This window comes from Ochotona curzoniae, unplaced genomic scaffold (genome assembly GCF_017591425.1).
Source record: "Ochotona curzoniae isolate NIBS_2020 unplaced genomic scaffold, NIBS_Ocur_1.0 scaffold_4701, whole genome shotgun sequence".
Classification (NCBI taxonomy): domain Eukaryota; kingdom Metazoa; phylum Chordata; class Mammalia; order Lagomorpha; family Ochotonidae; genus Ochotona; species Ochotona curzoniae.
The window spans coordinates 12,719,182-12,736,945 of record NW_024467122.1 but is presented as its reverse complement, the minus strand read 5'-3'; the positions used below and the strand labels follow the sequence as shown (position 1 = coordinate 12,736,945).

The 17,764-nt window shown below is 39.3% G+C and overlaps 1 protein-coding gene across 1 annotated transcript in view; it reads right to left on the bottom strand.

Annotated features, from left to right (window-relative positions):
* GABRG3 (gamma-aminobutyric acid type A receptor subunit gamma3) overlaps nucleotides 1–17,764 on the bottom strand; it is a 503,489-nt gene that overhangs the window by 66,092 nt on the left and 419,633 nt on the right. The gene's annotated exons all lie outside the window — the stretch shown is intronic.

Below are 17,764 nucleotides of genomic sequence, written 5' to 3'. Positions count from 1 at the left end.
TCAATTGTGTATGTGTATGTATATGTCATATTATGGTATTTGAAAATATTATTTGATGTCAATTTTTAAAAGATCACAATGCCCATGGTTAGAAAAAGGAAAAGTCATACCATCAAAAGAACGTCCTCCCCTCAGCTAACAGCCTATCGGGTTCCATATTGTGGTAACCCTGCTGATGGCAGCAACAAGAGGCCGCACCCAGCTGATCCCTGGCTCCAATGAAAAGAAATCCCACTGCAGACTCTGGGGAGACTTTGAAACATATAACACTGAGATTGATCTAGTATTTGAACCTACAAAACAACGCTTCAAGACTCATAAGCATACAAGACTCTAAACATTACACTTATTTCTCTGTTAAAGATTGTTTTGTGCTATAGTTACCAAGTATGTGGTTTTTAATCAACAGTTCTCTCATATACATCATGAGATGCAGCTTAAATTACTGTGTGTAATATATACCACAATAGTCCAGGGAAATGCCAACCTAGGTATAATAGTAGATTGCTTTGGAAATCTGATGAATCATACTAATTTATCAATTGGCTTGGTTTGTCTGTCTATGGTAACAATATGAGAATAATTTTTCTTTGATAATAATGAAATACAAAAATATGGGCATGCAAAGAAGGAAAAATAAAACCTGGTCAAATAGCATATTATATTCAGGAGTCTATATATTAAGTACAATATTACTGGTTTGCAGGTTAGACTTTATAATTTCAGTGGCTGTTCAACTTTCTCATGAAAGTCTAAGTTTCTTTTTTCCAACATAATTATAGAGTTAACAAACACTATTTCACAATTAAATACCACTTTTTTCCTGTGAAATATTTTACTGAACAAATTCTATTTCTCAAAGACAGAAATTGTCTCAACTTTTTCCAAGGTCTCAAGATTATCTTTGAAAATAAATTAGGTAGTATGGAAGAAAAATTAAAAATCTGCCCACAGAGGGACATTTTAGAAAGCACTAGGCTCAGAGAAGTTTACCAAGCCTTTAATGATCACAGTTCCTGCTGCTGTGACTTCAACCAGTTATGAGAATAGAAAAATGGAAGACATATATTTAGTTCTATTTATGTGTAGCTACTATGATCTACAACTTGATAATTACTGTGCAAGAATGACAATCTTGAAAATATTGATGCAAAGACCCACACTAAAATGTCATGTAACCATGTATTTGCCTTTCTCAATCTAATATTTTATTTACTGGTGCTAAATTTTTATTTTATAAAAGGAACAAATATTTCATCTATACAGTTTTTAAAAATTTATTTTATTTTTATTTGGGAGGCAAAGTTACGAAGAGAAGGAGACAGAGAGACAGATATTCCATTTGCTGGTTCACTCCAAAATGGCTAAGTGGCCACAGCTGAGCTGATGGGATCCAAAGCCAAGATTCAAGAGCCTCTTCATGGTTTTCCACATGGATGCAGGATTCCAAGGACCTGATTCAGCTTCTGCTGCCATTCCAAGCTGTCAGCAAGGAGCTGGATTGGAAGTGGAGCAGCTGAGACACGAACTGGTGTCCATTTGGGATGCCAATGTCACAAGCATGATATCCTATCATGCCGCAGTTCCTGTCCCCACCTAAACACTTTTAAGATATAATGAAGACATGGCATGGTAGCCTAATGACTAAAGTCCTCGCCTTGCACTCCAAGATCCCATATGGGTGCTGGTTCTAATTCTAGTGGCTCCACTTCCCATCCAGCTCCCTGCTTGTGGCTGGGGAAAGCAGTCGAGGACGGCCCAAAGCCTTGGGACCCTGCACCCGTGTGGGAGACCCAGAAGAGGCGCTAGGCTCCTGGATTAGGATTGGCTTAGTTCCGGCCGTTGTGGCCACTTGGAGTATGAATCATCGAATGGAAGATCTTCCTCTCTGTCTCTCCTCCTCTCTGTGTATCTGACTTTACAATAAAATAATAAATCATTTTTAAAAAAATATAATGATATTTTTCAGCTACCCTCCTTCTCTTGCACCCAAATCTTTTTATTTTTCTTTTAAGTTTCACATTAGAATACTTGCAATTTACTCTAAAATCACAAGGTTAACTCCCTGCTAAATAAAGAATTCCAAAATAAGTTAAAAAAAAAAAAGACCACTGCTCTTCAGGAGTACAGACAGGAGCTATAAAGAATAAACACCTCAAAATGTCCATTTTGCTGATATTACACTTTTGTACCTTTAATATTTTTACTACAACCAGGGGAAATATGATACTTGTGTTTCATAGTAGATATACTTTCACAATTGTGAGGACTCTATTCTGTCTTTCACAATGGCTGTGCTGATTTACATTCATAGCAGCAATGTATTAGAATACCTTATTTTCACAGCTATTTTTTATGATAGCTATTTTAAAAACTGAAGTGACGTCTTTTATTACATTTCCTAACAGTGAGTGGTTCTTAGTAACTTTTCATGTTGGTTTGCTAGTATTTCATCCTTTGAAAAATACTGGTTCATATCACCAGCTCATTTTTTAAAAAAAAATCCCTACTTTTATTTTAAATGTAGACTTATGGAGAGACAAGGAGAGAGAGAAGAGAAAAAGAGAGAGGTTCCATCTACTAGTTAACCCCCACCGGCTGCAAAGGCAGGAGATGAGCCAATCTGAAGTCAGGAGCCAGTAGCTCCTTCCACGTCTCTCGTGCGTGTGCAGGGGCTCAAAGATATGAGCTATCTTCTGCCTTCCTAGTCCAATGACAGAGAACTGGATCAAAAGTGCAGCAGCTGGGATTAGAACTGGTGCCCATTTGGCATGTCAGTACTACAGGTGGAGAATTAGCTTACTGAGCCACCTCACTGACCCCATTAGCCAGTTTCTTACCTTGATTACTTTTGCAGTTGTTTAGCTTCTTGATCTCCTTCTATATTCTGAACATTAACCTTTTATCAGATATATAATTCGTAAAAATTTTGCTCTCTGTCATCTGCCTCTTTTGTTTCCTTTGCTGTGCAGAAGTTTTTTTTTTTTTAGCTTGATGTAATCTCATTTTTCTAATTTTTCTTTTATTAGCTGTGCTTCTGGGTTCTTATCTAAGAAATCCTTGTGTATATTAATGTTTTGAAGTGTTTCCCCTATATTTTCTATAGTGATTTGATAGTTCCATATCTTATCCACTGTTAGCTGAGTTTTGTACATATGGTAGTGATCTTGTTTCATAGTGTACATTCCAAGATTCAATCTTCCCACTAGCATTTGTTGGAGAAGCTGTCCTTTCTCCAAGGAGTCACTGTCAAATGTTAATTGGTTATAGACACATGCATTAATTTCTTGAGCTTCTAATCTGTTCCACTGGTGCACATTTCTATCCCTGTGTCATTCCGGGCTGTTTTGAGTATAACTGCCCAGCAATATGCCTATAAATCCCAGCAATACGCCCTAGGCTTTATTTTTATTGTTTAGGATCGGTTTAGAAATTTGGAATCTCTTTGGGTTCCATATTAATTTTTGATGTAAAATTTTAAATTTACCTATAGCCTACATTATGACCTAATAGGAATTGTGCAGGAACAAAAGGCATTGATGAATATTATCAGTTCATCTGAACGCTCAAGCCAGACTGTTAAAGAAAAGATCAATGAGGGGCTAGCTTTTCTCGAATTTTTAACCTTTAGAGAACTCTATACTGAGCACAATTATGCATAATTTTGGCTATGTAAAAAATTTCTATGCATGACCCCAAATCCAAAAGAAACAAATATACATTTGCAGAGTTGTCACCATAAAGAGACATTCTTAAAAAACACATCTCATATTCTGTGAGGAAACGAAACATGACAAAATTTGGGGAAACTGAAACTAGGGCTAACACATCAGAGAAAGGACCGAACACACCAATAAAGACTTACCAACTTACATGACAAGAAATGCACTCGTTAAGCAGAATAGACAAACCAGGAATACATAGTTTACAGAGGAGTAAATAAAAGACTCATAAACTGGCTATTAATAAGATTCAAGTTCTCTTCTGATAGAAGGAAGGACCAGAAGGTGCATGGCACCAACAATTTTCGTAACCACCTGGTAAATAAGTAGAATCTAACATTTCCCCTTTCATGTATCTTTCCTGTATGAGATTCACTTCAGGTTAAATAAATAAAAACAGGGTTCTTTGTTGCTACAGTTTTAATAGAAAATCATTAACAATCAAAGAGAAATAATATAATTGAATTCAGGCACGTCTAGGACACCAGAGACAGGGAGCTGACACACCCTGAATGGTCTTTCTTAATGTCTCTAACACAGCAAACTCAGAGATGACATTCCTAGATTTTGGAAGAACTGCAATCAAGCAACACTGCGATGAAGTGTTCTTGTCAGAAAGGAACTGAACCCGAAGCTAACCAGGGCTCTCGCATCAACCACCAGTTTACAGGAAGTAGGTGTGAAGAGAAACCTCAGGAGGACCTGGGCAGCCAAATCCAGTATATGTGGAATTAGACAGACAGAAAGGTTCAAATTCAAACAAAAGTAATTACTATTGATTAAAAGAGTAAACACATGCAATGTATAGACCTTGACTGATACTGATTCAAAGAAGTCAACTGGTAGACAGAAAGGCAGAGATTTTTGTATACTGGTTGAATGAATTTGTTATACTAAAGAACTCATGCTAACTTTGCTTACGTAGGAAGACATTCAAATGAAAAATGATAATAGAGGTATATAATAATTTTCAGGAGAATCATGAAATGTGTACATTTTTCTTTAAAATATTCCTTACCAAATGTTAGAATAAATACATGAACTGAAATAGCAAAAAATAAATCATATGCTGAGTTATTGGCCAATGGGGTTTCATTGTACTGTCTTACCTGTTTAAAAAATTTTTTAAAAGTCTACATTTTTAGCCATTGAAAGAGCTATTTGAAATCTAAAAGGTTTATTAAAATAAAATATATGTGCATGCCCAAAGCAGCACTCTTAATTTTATAATCAGGGTTCACATCCTACCATTTATTTGCACGCTACAAGATTCTGACTCTGTTAATCAATGAACATCCTTTCTACATCTCAGGCTTCTTTTTGTAAATTGTGGAGAATTTACAATTTAGAATATTTCCTAATACTGTAGTGATATAAATACCATACATAGCTGTCTGCTATATGAAGAGTATTTATGTTCTCCCCACACCTTCTTCCCTCCAAACACACATTCAAATATATTGAAGTACGAATCCCCGCTGGGTTAGGATTAGGAAACGGGATTTGGGAGGTGTTCTGCCCTGATGTTTAACTGTCATGACAGATTTAATGTCCTCATAAAGACAGAAAAAACTCTCTGCCATACCAAGGCATAGCAAGAAGGTGGCTATCAACAGATCCCAAAGACAGCCTTCTGCAGATACCTAGGTGGTAGGATTTCCCAGTCTCCAGATCTATGAGAATGAAATGTTATTTAAGCCTCTCGTCAATGGAGATTTGTTCTAACAGCTTGAGATAAGCCATGCTTAGCAGTATCCAAGGCTATGGTGATTCCTGAATTACAACTCACTGCATTTTTTTTTTAATGCTGTCAAGGATATAAAACTGCGTTCCTTTCCCAAAATTGCACATTAACAATTTCTTTTTGTTCTGGGGTAGCTTTACCTTACAGGTTCTCAAATTTTGGATGCTAAAGGAGGAAAGGTGGAGAAGAATCACTGGGTAGCAGTTATGCTCCCATCAACACAATTACCCTGGGACAACACCCTCCTTGACCACCCCCAGGGTTCCTTCTTTCTCTAAATTGTCAGCCGAGGATACAGTAGGTCAAGGGACACTGGCCTTAGAGAGGAATTGCACTGTGTACTGCCATTTCTCTACGGAAAAGTGATATTTGTTATGAAAGATGAGAGATGGGTGGTAGCTTACTCTGTTGCATTTGACCTATTTTGAGAAAAGGAGAGAAGAGAGCAATGATTTAAAACATTGTAATACAAAGTTGCTCCAGATTCACTGTTGTTTGTGTGGAAGACAAAATAAAATTTCCACTCTGATAATTGTGAATAATTTCTTGTCTTAACTAATTAGCATCTAAGTATTATAATAATTTTCCTGATACTATGAGAAAAATATTCCTAATGTGGATGCCACACACACTCAGAGCTTAGAAGTGGCTTCGGGGAATGACAATGGCGATTTTTTCACTTGTTGAGTAGGATGGCTCCAGATTAAGCCATATTTCAGAGTCTTTCGGGTATTGTAGCGTCTACTGGATATTGTGGAATCCACTGCCATATCCTAAAATGCTTTGTCTATTCTTTGAAATCATGCAGAATTTTCCTTAAAATTTTTCATCCTGAGCTTTCTCTACTCATCCCAAAATTCAGAGGTTCTTTATCATTTAATGAGAACACTTGATTTGGATCCCACTGGTTGTTGTTTTCCGAGTTTCTATACTGTAGACCAGTAACTCCATCTCCTGAGACTATCGGTTGGAACAAGCAAGGCTGTCTAGAACACTATTTCCGAAGCACTGGATCTTTGGAATCAGTTTAGCGGACCGTGTGCAACATTTTTTTTTTCAGTGAAATTTAGCAGAATGAAAAGGAATATATCAGAAAACATCATGCATAATTTCAGAAGTCATAATATCATACCATTAAAATGCAAGTGCACAGCAATGATTTTTTTTGTTATTTTCAGCGTGTACATATACATGCTTTAGTACTATAGCTGGAATCAGTAAATTCAGTTTGAACATCTGGAACATGATCAATTCAGGACTAATTTGAAAATTCAATACCTTCAGGAGCAGGAAGACAAATGGGAGAAATCACAAGGTGATCCAGAATAGAGAGATAAGGGCAGAAGTGACTTGGACACATGGCAGTGCACAAATCAGTGTGTCCCTCTAAGAATCTGCCACACCAAACCCTTTGGACATTCAAAAAGTAGAAATATGAAATGATATCTAAAATAATCAGACATTTAGATTTTGGGAACTAACATTAATGCATGGGTGAGTGTTGACCTGTGCACTATTCATTGTCTCAAAGCTTTTCAGATTACATTTTCATTGAGAGCATCAAGACTGGTGGAAAAATCAATTGTTAACCACTGTCCCTTGGTTTGTGCTTGCTTTTGTGTTACTTTTCAGGACTTTTCACTTTAAAACTGTGACAACATATGTCTAGGTGTAACTAAATTCTATTACTTTCAGTAGATTTATTTATTTTTGTTGGAAAGTCAGATATACAGAGAGGAGGAGAGACAGAGAGGGAGATATTCTGTCCAGCAGCTGATTCACTCCCCAAATGGCCTCAATGGCCGAAGCTGAGCTGATCCAAACCCAGGAGCCAGGAGCTTCTTCTGGGTCTCCCACATGGGTGCAGGGTCCCAAGGCTTTGGGATGTCCTTGACTGTTTTCTAACACCACAAGCAAGAAGCTGGATTGCCAACGGGGCTGCTGGGATTTGAACCGGTGCCCATATGGGATCCTGGTGCGTGCAAGGCAAGAACTTTAGTTGCTACACTACTGCGCCCGGCCCCAGAAAAAAAAAAAATTTTTGATTCTTGATGTCACCAAAGAGCTGGGCCAAAAAGACACTAGTGTGATTGTGTGAAAGGGAATATCCCACCCACCAAGTCAGTGCGTTGACATCCTCTGATCACCCTTGCTAAGAATAATCCAGAATGTCCAGGCTTGTGTGTGTGTGTGTGTATGTGTGTGTGTATTTGTGTGTTGGAGAGGGTGCTAATAACTCTTTGGTTTATTTTTACTTTTGCAGTTATGAAAATTAAGCAATTGCAAAGACTTAGCTACAATAAATTTGAAATTTAGCACAATATTAATCATCCGTAAAATTTTAAAAAGTAACTTAAAAATATTAAAGTGGTGTTGGAATAGAAATATTTGCAAGTGGTATATCTGATAAGAAGTTTTAAACCTCAACAATAGAAAGACGAATAGATGTGGATTGCAGCAGTATAGGTGCTTGCATCCCACACGAGTGCCAGTGTTGAGTGCTGGCTCTGTTCCCAGTTCTAATTTCTGGCAAACACAGACCTGGAAGGGAACAAATGAGGTGTCCTTAAGTTCTCAGCTCCTGATCATTGGAGGAGAGAATCAATGGATGGAGGTCTCATAGGTGTGCTAAACCAGTTGAGATTGAACCTATTGCCTGAGAAGGAAGGGCAGTAAAGGAAGTTTGGGTGACAGAATCAACACTTATGGTTTTAATGAACAGCAGAAGAGTTCACTTCCTTGCACAATGCTTCTAAGGAGCAATGCTTCCCACAGCAAAGCCCAAGAACTTCAGGGACCCACCTCCAGGTCTCCAGTAGAGTGCACGGGTTTGAGTCACACACACCTCTGACCCTGTGGTGTACCCCACAAAATTTGCCTTGCTGCATCCTAAACATGGCCATAGTCACACGGCTTTACACTCCCAAGCTAAAATACCCAGATGGCAACATGATCAGTGGCAGGAATAGTGACAGAGTGAGGTTGAAAGGCTTAACTTTGATTGAGCCTCTCCAAGGGTCCTGGAAGGAGACTGTGCTAATGAGTGGCCAGGGAGCTTAAGCTTTCATCTTTACAATCATCTGCCTTTGGCTTACTATAAAAATAAAGACCCACTGTGCAGCTGAAACAGCCCCAAAAAGAAAAAAAAAAAAAAGGTAATTATGCAGAAAACATCCACACCATTTGAATTCTGGATAAACATTTTCCATCAGGATTTTTATTTAATTTTACTTGTTTACTTAGCTAGTTAGTTTTAAAGGCAAAACTTAAAGGGGCACTGGCATCTACTGAAACCTTGCACTGGCTAGGGCTGGACCAAAAGCACTGAGCTAAAAAAGACAGCTGAGAACTAAACCCAGGTCTTACACATGACTGTCAGGAACCATTTGGGCTCACTGCCACTGCTATCCAGTTTGTATACAGTAGCCGGAAGCTGGCTTCTAAAGTAGAGCTGAAACTTAAACTCAGGCACTTGAAGTGAAATGTGGACATTACAAGCAGCATTTTAAAACTCGTATCCAACACCCTTTCCAAAATTCCTTCATCATTCCTGAATCCTCAATACCTAATTCAACTTAAGGGCAACCAAAATCTTTACTTTTAATCTCGTAAGAGTTCTCTTCAAGAATCAGGGGCCCCTCCTGTCACCCCCATTCACAACCCCCATTCCAATGACAGCCGAAATCCAAACTGCTATCCCTCCTGCCTTCCTGTCTCAGGATAATGCTCCTCATGGCTTCCAGAATCCCCCTGTCCCCTGCTCAGTGCCCCCCACCTCTTGCAACAGTCACCAACATCTGAGCACTAATGTACAGCTGATGCTCCAGTTAGAGCCATGTCTGTCCAGTCATGGCTCAGAATGGTGCAGGGCCAAGAGTCCCTGGAACCAACTGAAACACTCGTATTCAAACTGTAACCAGTTTCATGACCTTAAACATTACTGGATTAGTTTCCTATCTCTTGTTATGTGAAAATAATGTATTCAATCATTTTTTAAAGATTTATTTTATTTTTACTGGAAAGTCAGATATACAGTGAGGAGGAAAGATGGAGAGGAAGATCTACTGTCCATCCATCTGTTGATTCACTCCCCAAGTGACTACAATGACCAGAGCTGAGCTGATCCGAAGCCAGGAGCCAGGAGCCAGGAGCCTCTTCTGGGTCTCCCATGTGGGTGCAGGGTCCCAAGGCTTTGGGCCAATCTAGACGGCTTAGACTGCTTTCCCAGGCTACAAACAGGGAACTGGACGGGAAGTGGGGCCACTGGGAATAGAACCAGCTTCCATATGGTATTCCAGTGTGTTCAATGTGAGGACTTGAGCCGCTATGCTACCTTGCCAGGCCCTATGATACTTTTTAGAATAACAACTCCTGGTGATTCATTTGATTTCTCAAAATAAATGCACATATAAGAAGTTTTAAAATTCCAGTGTTGACAAAGTGGTAAAAAAAGAAATCTCTGACAAACTTTTTGGCACTACCACAGGCTGTCTTTTTCTAATCTGAAAACCCAAAACTTGAAACGCTCCTAAATCCAAAACTTTTGAATGCCAACATGATACCCATCAGGAAAACCTCACACTTGAAGCTCTGCTTCATATATAAAAGTATTTAAAACATTGCATAAAATTACCTTCAGGCTTTGTGTAAAATGCAATACATCAAACATTAATGAGTTTTTTGTTTAGTCTTGGCTTTCATTGTTTATATGCAAGTATTTCGAAACCTTAAAAAAACCCAAGGTTTACAACACTTCTGGTTTCAAGAATTTTGTAAAAGGGATACTCAGCCTATCATACAAAACTGGAAATGAAATATGACACTATTTTTTAAAATATCAAATGTTCATAAATGCTGATTTGTGAAATTATCCTACAATTGCCTGGGGGAAAATGTATAATTATAAGGACAAAAATACAAACACAAATGTTTTCTGCCATGCTATTTTGAAACATATTGAGAAGAGAAATAAATTATTCTCAATCCACATTTCTTTTATTACAAGATAACATTTAAAAGAATGAAGTGACATGATGCATACTGAATTGGAAGAATGCCAATGGGATTTTATAGAATGCAAGATCCAGATGGTATGGGGAATTAATAGTAAAAATGTGGAGTAGAACAAATTTTGCTTCAGTTTGAGCCTCTGAGTTCTAGAATGCAGTTCATGACAAAAAGAGTCAGCCTTAAACAAATGGATATCTGTGGTATCCTAAGATATTAACAACTGTCGTACATTCTAGCTATAACAGTCAAAGTAGTACTCAAAGGCAGACAAAGTTCAGAGTCTGCGTTCACTCAAACGTCGTGGATGTAGCTCTGAGGCCAGAGGTTTTGGTATCTCTGAGTGAAGACACATCATTGGAGCCTAATCTAATGATTAGGATCTTCCATAAGCCAACCACTCAGATTGCTCCAATTTTACTATGCTAATTGTGATCTTCCCAGTTTTTTTCTTCTCTTTTTGAATACCTTAAAACAGGCTCATTGAAACATAGTGAACATAAGTGCAAGTGACCTTTTCAAGTATATAATTTGATTCGTTTCAAAATTTTGTTTTGTATAGTAATAACTAAGATTTGTTTTAAACATTCCATTTCTGAATAATTTCAAATGTATAAAATAAAAATTTCGAAGTATTGACTTTTATACACCGCACCCAACTTTCCCTACCATATCATATTAATATATCTGTCACAATTAGTGGGCCACACCCAGCTTCTAAGGATTTTAATCCAGTCTCTGTCTCTCTCTCATTCACTAGAACTCACCAGTCTGTGTTGGGGTATTTTTTTTTACTTTCACTTATGATGGGGGACATGTAATATTTGTGTCTGGATTATTTCTCTTATTTTGATGTCCTCTGGTTTCATTCACTTGGCTACAGATGACAGGATTGCTTCCTTTGCTGTGGCATATAGTATTTCATTGTGCATATAGGCCACATTTACCTTATCCCTTTCATCTGGTATTGGACACCTTGGCTGACACCATGAAGGAACATAGTGGAGCAGGTGTCTTTCCATACAGCAAGTTCAAGTGCTTAGTAGATTTTTAACTTATCAAAGGGCACAGTGTTGTTTTCCAGTTGCTTGTTGACTATGTGGAAGATGACAGCCTTTGGATAGTGAGTGCCTTGAGAAGCATTTTTCTTTCCTTTGGGGAAATTCTCAAGTTGACACCCAAGCCTCAAGGAAGTGTGTTAGCTTTGCTTGAGACGAGATCCACAGATGCTCTGCTGGTACCAGGGGCTCAGCAAATGTTGGATGTGTGGATGGGAACACAAGGAAGACAAGCTCCTACCGTGTGGGGGTCAAACCTGTGAAGGTTCCCCTTTGTCACTGGAAGAGAAGCATTTCTGAAAGAAAACAGTCCTCGCAGGCATCACACACTGCATCAAAACTTTCTGAGACAACTATCAAGAAACAGCTTTTGAGGATCATGAATGTGTGCTGAAGGGAAGGCATTTTGTCCTATTTTTAAAAACGTATTTGCTGGAGTCTGTGCAGTGGGTGTGGATGACACCAAGGTGTGAAGAGAACAGCTCCCCTGCGTGGCAGGGCCAGGGGAGCTTCCAGCTGTGTGGCAGGGCTTGGCGGATGTCTCTGACCACCTTGACGTTGTTTCACCCCCTGTTTGCATGGACACTCAAGCACCCCACTAAGGATTCTGTAATCTATGGAGGCATTGTTGTTTGCCCCTGTGAGATGGCTTTTGCAACCAATGTGAGCTTCAGAGTTAATGTCACTGATAATGTCTTGGTGAGTGGGCCTTTGACAATTTACACAGGAGCACAATTAAGCCCATGCCATTTCTGGACACCTTATTGGGTACTTAACCATTGCCTCAGAACCTGGCCCAGACATGTAGCACACCTTCTAGGAAAGGGCCCCAAAAATATCCTAAATACTAATGCAAGTGATGGGAGTGAGAGCTGAAACTGCTATGGCAGTAAATATAGTTACTGTTATCTCAAAGGCTAGCCTGTCTTTGCAATTTCTTTGGAGCATAGAGAATGTAACTGTTTTAGCTGCTTTTTATCATTTTTAGCTAGAGGAATTAAGGATGCTTTTATTAAAGAAATATGCTTTTAATCATTGTTTCATTGTTTATATGATTGTAGAGCCTATAGTTGTAGGGGGAATTTAACATTTGAAACTTTTGTCTTGGATTTTTATGGTTTTTTTTGCTTGTGATATATTTTTCCCATTAAATGATAGATAAATTATAGAAGTAGAAATGTGGTAGGAATGTATTATTGATTAGCAGGTAATCACATGCGCCTTGGCCTTGGAGTCCTGGCTGTCGCTCCATGGCTACTACTGAAGAATGAATAATGGCTTGCTTTGAAGAATATGAATACAGTATTTTGCAGAATTATCTTTAGCTCTGAAATGCAGACAGAATGACCAAATGTCTGTAAATACCCCCTTAGTCTTCAAGTAAAAATAGAACAATTAGTTGTTTGTGTAGAAGCCTGTGAGGTGTCTGAGTAAATAAAACAGGACAGCTTCTTGAGCTGTTGCAAAAGCGCATAAAGTGACAGTGTCCATGTCTTTCTTTATCGGCAACTCCACGCACCCTTTCCGAGCTTTGAACTCGGCTGGAGCTGGTCTCTTACACTTACTTGTGAAACTTTTACTCATGTATAGGGCCCAGCGGTGTGGCCTAGTGGCTAAAGTCCTCGCCTTGAACACGCCCCGGGATCCCATTTGGACACCAGTTCTAATCCCAGGAGCTTCACTTCCCATCCAACTCCCTGCTTGTGGCCTGGGAAAGCAGTCGAGGACAGCCCAAAGCCTTGGGACCCTGCACCCGTGTAGGAGACCTGGAAGAAGTTCCTAGCTCCTGGCTTGGGATCGGCATAGCATCGGCCATTGCGCTCGCTTGGGGAGTGAATCATCGGATGGAAGATCTTCCTCTCTGTCTCTCCTCCTCTCTGTATCTCTGACTTTCCAATAAATAAATAAATCTTAAAAAAAAATAACTCACGTATAATAATTGAATCTATTCATAGGAGATAATGTGATATTTTGATGCATGTATACAATGTGTTCTGATCAGATTTAGACTGGCATGTTCATCGCCTCAAACTTCATCATTTATTTGTGTTGATAGCATTTGAAACTCTCTCCACTAGCATCTCCCAAATGCACAATTAATTACTGTCAAAAACCATTACTCTACAGTTCTGTAGAACATGAGACATTATCCCTAGTGACCATTCACTCTCAACTACTTCCACAATCACTCATGCTCTGTTAACCATTATTCTCTGCTCTACTTCTGTAAGATCAATTTGTTTTAATATATAAGTGATAAGATATTGCATTCACCTTTCCAATTTTGACTTATTTTTGCTCCATCTAAAGTCATTCATTTTCCTGAAAATGGTGCAATTCCTTTCTTTAAAAAAAAATTAATGTATTTGGAAGGCAGAGTTATGGGACAATAGAGAGAGCATAAGAGAGAGGAGAAAGAATCTCATGTACTGGCTCATTTCCCACATGCCTATACCTGCTGGCCTGGCCACAACCAGGATTTGGAACTCCATCCAGGCCCCTATGTGGGTGTTAAGAACTTAAGTACTTGAGCCATTATCCCTTGCTTCCCAGGTGCATTAGCAGGAAGCTGGCTTGGAAACAGGTGGGCCTGGATTCCAGGCACTCAAATCAGTGATGCAGACATCCTTAGCAGCTAAACCATTTGTACCACATTGTCTACTCTCGGGGTTTCTTTGTTATGGTGAAATCTGTTTTCATTATGCACGTAATACCACACTTATCCATTCATCTGTCTATGACCATTTAAGTTGTTTGCATATCTTGGCTACTGTGAATCCTGCATATATATATATATAAAACCATATAGATGTATATGATTGTAGAAGTCTTGTTAACATATTGATTTCATTTCCTTTGAGAAAATACCAAAGTAATTCTCCATACCAAAGGATTCTCCATACTGTTTACCATAATAACTACACTAATTTATATTCCTACAAGCTGTGTATAAAAATTAAAGGCAAAGTATAAAGCATTTGTGAGGAAAAGTAGAGCAAAGAGAGGCAGAACTGAGGGATAACAAGTGAAAAGAGTAGGGCTTAGACTATTAGAACCAGCAGGAGAGGGACAAACACAGGCAGGAGACAAGACAAAGACAATTAAAAAGAGGCTGAGAAGGGCTCCTGGTCTGTGTAGTCCTAGCATGCTGCTCTAACATGACTGGTACCATTTGATCCAAGAGCTCATGCAGGAGTGTGGACAAATTAGGCTGTCATCATTGTCATCGGTTGTAGCTGATAGCAGCAATTTGCATCTCTTTAGTTCACTTTAAAAATTACTTCTGGAAAATAAGCCTGCATGATTTTTGGCATGGGTACTGCTTCTGAGAGACACAGGGATTCAGCTCCCAGGGACTCCCTGGGAGGCACGTTTTACTGCCATCTGATAGGATCTAAAGGAGCACCAGGCACTGATTGCCTCCCAGCCTGACAATGAGGTTGAGCTTGTGTTTCCTCAAATCACGAGGCAGCTGTGGATTGCCTCTCTGGACCTGCAGAGCGTGTGAACAGGAACACATTTTCAAGGAAAGATGATACATTCCCTGTAACCGGAGTTGTATTAAATTAAATCATTTGGACTAGCTCAATCCAGGTAAGAATTAACTAGACAACTGTGCCGCCAGTTACAAAGCACTATAAACAAATGGCTTTGTGCTTCCTTCTGTTCAGTTGTAATGAAGCTAAATTTACAGCATGAGTGGGAATTGGTTTTTTGAGGATAGAGCAGTCAGTTTACGTGCCTTTGGAGAATAAGAGACACTTGTCCTGAACGTTGATGTCTAATGAACTTGCCATAATCTGCTCTTGCATTCCACCAAAACGATAGCTGAGCCAGCATATAATGCACAAAGAAGGGGGCTGAACAGGAGTGTGCTGGCATGAAGAGAGGACTGAAGGTGAGGGCTTAAAGAATACTCCCTGTCATGTAGCTCATGCTGGGGGGTAAATGCTGAGTATCAGAAAGCACTTTGGCTGTACCAATTACATTCCGTTAGAAGGTCCCAAAGTCCTGGAGCCAGGAACAGTTTTCTGATGATTTGGAGTGATGAAAATTCTGCAGTTAAAATAGAAGAAAACTTGAGTTTCCTATCTCAAGCTGGGAGTTATTGCACAGGTGCTTTCATAAAACCATTCTTTTCCTTAAAACCTACTGTTATCTAATCACAGGTCCTTCTCTGACAGGCATGCATTTTTTTAACATCTTACTCCACTGATGTGTTAAACTAGTGTTTATTCTGACTTTAAGTGTGGCCAAGGAGGTTATCAGTGAACAACAATGGAGATGAATGCGGGGACACGGAACAGGAGCCATTGAACTATCAACAGATCAAACATGATGCTACCATAAAGGCTAACATCCAAATTCCAGGGCTAGCCCATGAGCTAGTGAAGAGTGAAAATGTATTCCTTGTCTCCTTCCTATGATATGCATATTAAAAACAAATACCTCCTACAGTCTTTTGTGCTGACCACAAAACATGTGTTAGAAACTTACTCTCCAACCCCATAGGTAGGAAGATAGGGTCTTAATAGGAAGTGTTTGTGTCAGGAGGGCTGTACCCTCTTGAATGGATTGATTGCTGATTACCAGATGGCTGGAGTCTGTGCTTTGGGTGGTTTACCCTCTCCCCTCTGGGCCAATCCTAAGCCAGGAGCCTGGAGCTTCTTGGGGTCTCCCACATGGGTGCAGGGTCACAAGGCTTTGAGCTGTCCTTGACTGCTTTCTCTGGCCACAAGCAGGGAGTTGGATGGGAACTGGGGCTGCTGGGATTAGAACCAAGGGCCATATGGAATCCTGGTATGTGCAAGGCAAGGATTTTAGCCGCTAGATTACCATGCCGGGTTCAAACCAGCTGCTTCTATTTGGCTTACAGCTGGCTCTGGGAATGCTCTCCCCAACTCCTGGAGCCTCACAGGGTTCAGAGTGTACGCTTGTTTGTTGAGCCTTGTGACTTGTAGACATCTCTAACTGTGTGATGAGATGTGTGGTGTGGCTGGGTTTTGGGCAACCAATTTGTCTGGATTCAAAAAGTCAGAGTTCCCCGAGTTCTGGGGTTGATCATCCTATACATAGGGAAACCAAAAGACTCTTAAGGGATTATCTGAACTCATAAGAGAGTTTTACAAAGTTGAAGGTTTTACAAAGTTGAAGGTTATCACATCAACACATGAAAATCAATAGCCTTTGTATATCACAAACAATGCCACGGCTGACAAAGAACTTGCATGATTAGTCCCATTCATGATAGCTATAAAAAGAACTTAAACATTTGCAGTTAGCTTAAGCTTAGATCTTTACAATAAAAATTACTGATAAACATTAAGGGAAAAAAATCTAGCTAGACACAAAGAATGCGCAAATCTTCCATGGTCATGGATTGCAAGAATTAATTTAAACAAAATATTCATACCCTTCAAGTCAAGTTACAGATTCAGTGTGATCACCATTAAAATACCAAAGATGCTCACAATCTGGAAAAAGCGATCTAAAACTCATGTGGAATAACAAGGAATCCCAAATACCTGAAGGAATGTTAAACAATAATAAATCTGGGACATCACAACACGTGTTTTCAAAACATATTACAGAGCCTTTCTAGTCAAAACAGTCTGTTATTTTCACAGTGCAGATATACACTTGTGTGTGTTCCATTAGACTAACAGAACAGATGTGACCTAATAAGTTAATCCATGTATCTACATCCAAACATCCTCAAAATTAAAGTCAAAATCATTCCCTGAAGACAGTGTTGGGAAAATTGTATTTTTGTATGAGGACGTGCAGGATTAAGCTTGTGTATACCTGAGGTTTTAAGTAAGGACCTGAGAATCAGATTGTAAATTTAGGTTCCATTTGGTAAGAAGCAGAACTGTCTTGCAGGGTGGCTGCCTCTTTTTGTGTTCTTAGCTACGACCAATGAGGGCTCCTATTGATCCACAACCTTGTCAACATTTAGTATTTTTCCCCCCAGGGCACAAGCAGAAATTGTAGCTATTCTAGTAGGCATCTAGTAAGCATCTATTTCAGCTTACACTTTTGGAGGCTGGAAAGTTAAAAAGTTGCTGCCTTGGTCAACTTCTGGTGAGGAACTGGTGCTCTTCAAATCCTGGCAGAAAAAGGTGAAAGGGGCAAGTCTGATCAGAGATGCGGTGATTTTGTTTTATAACAACTTTTCCTCATGCTACCTAATTAAGTGCCAGGATAGCAAGAACTGACTCCACAAAAGAAAA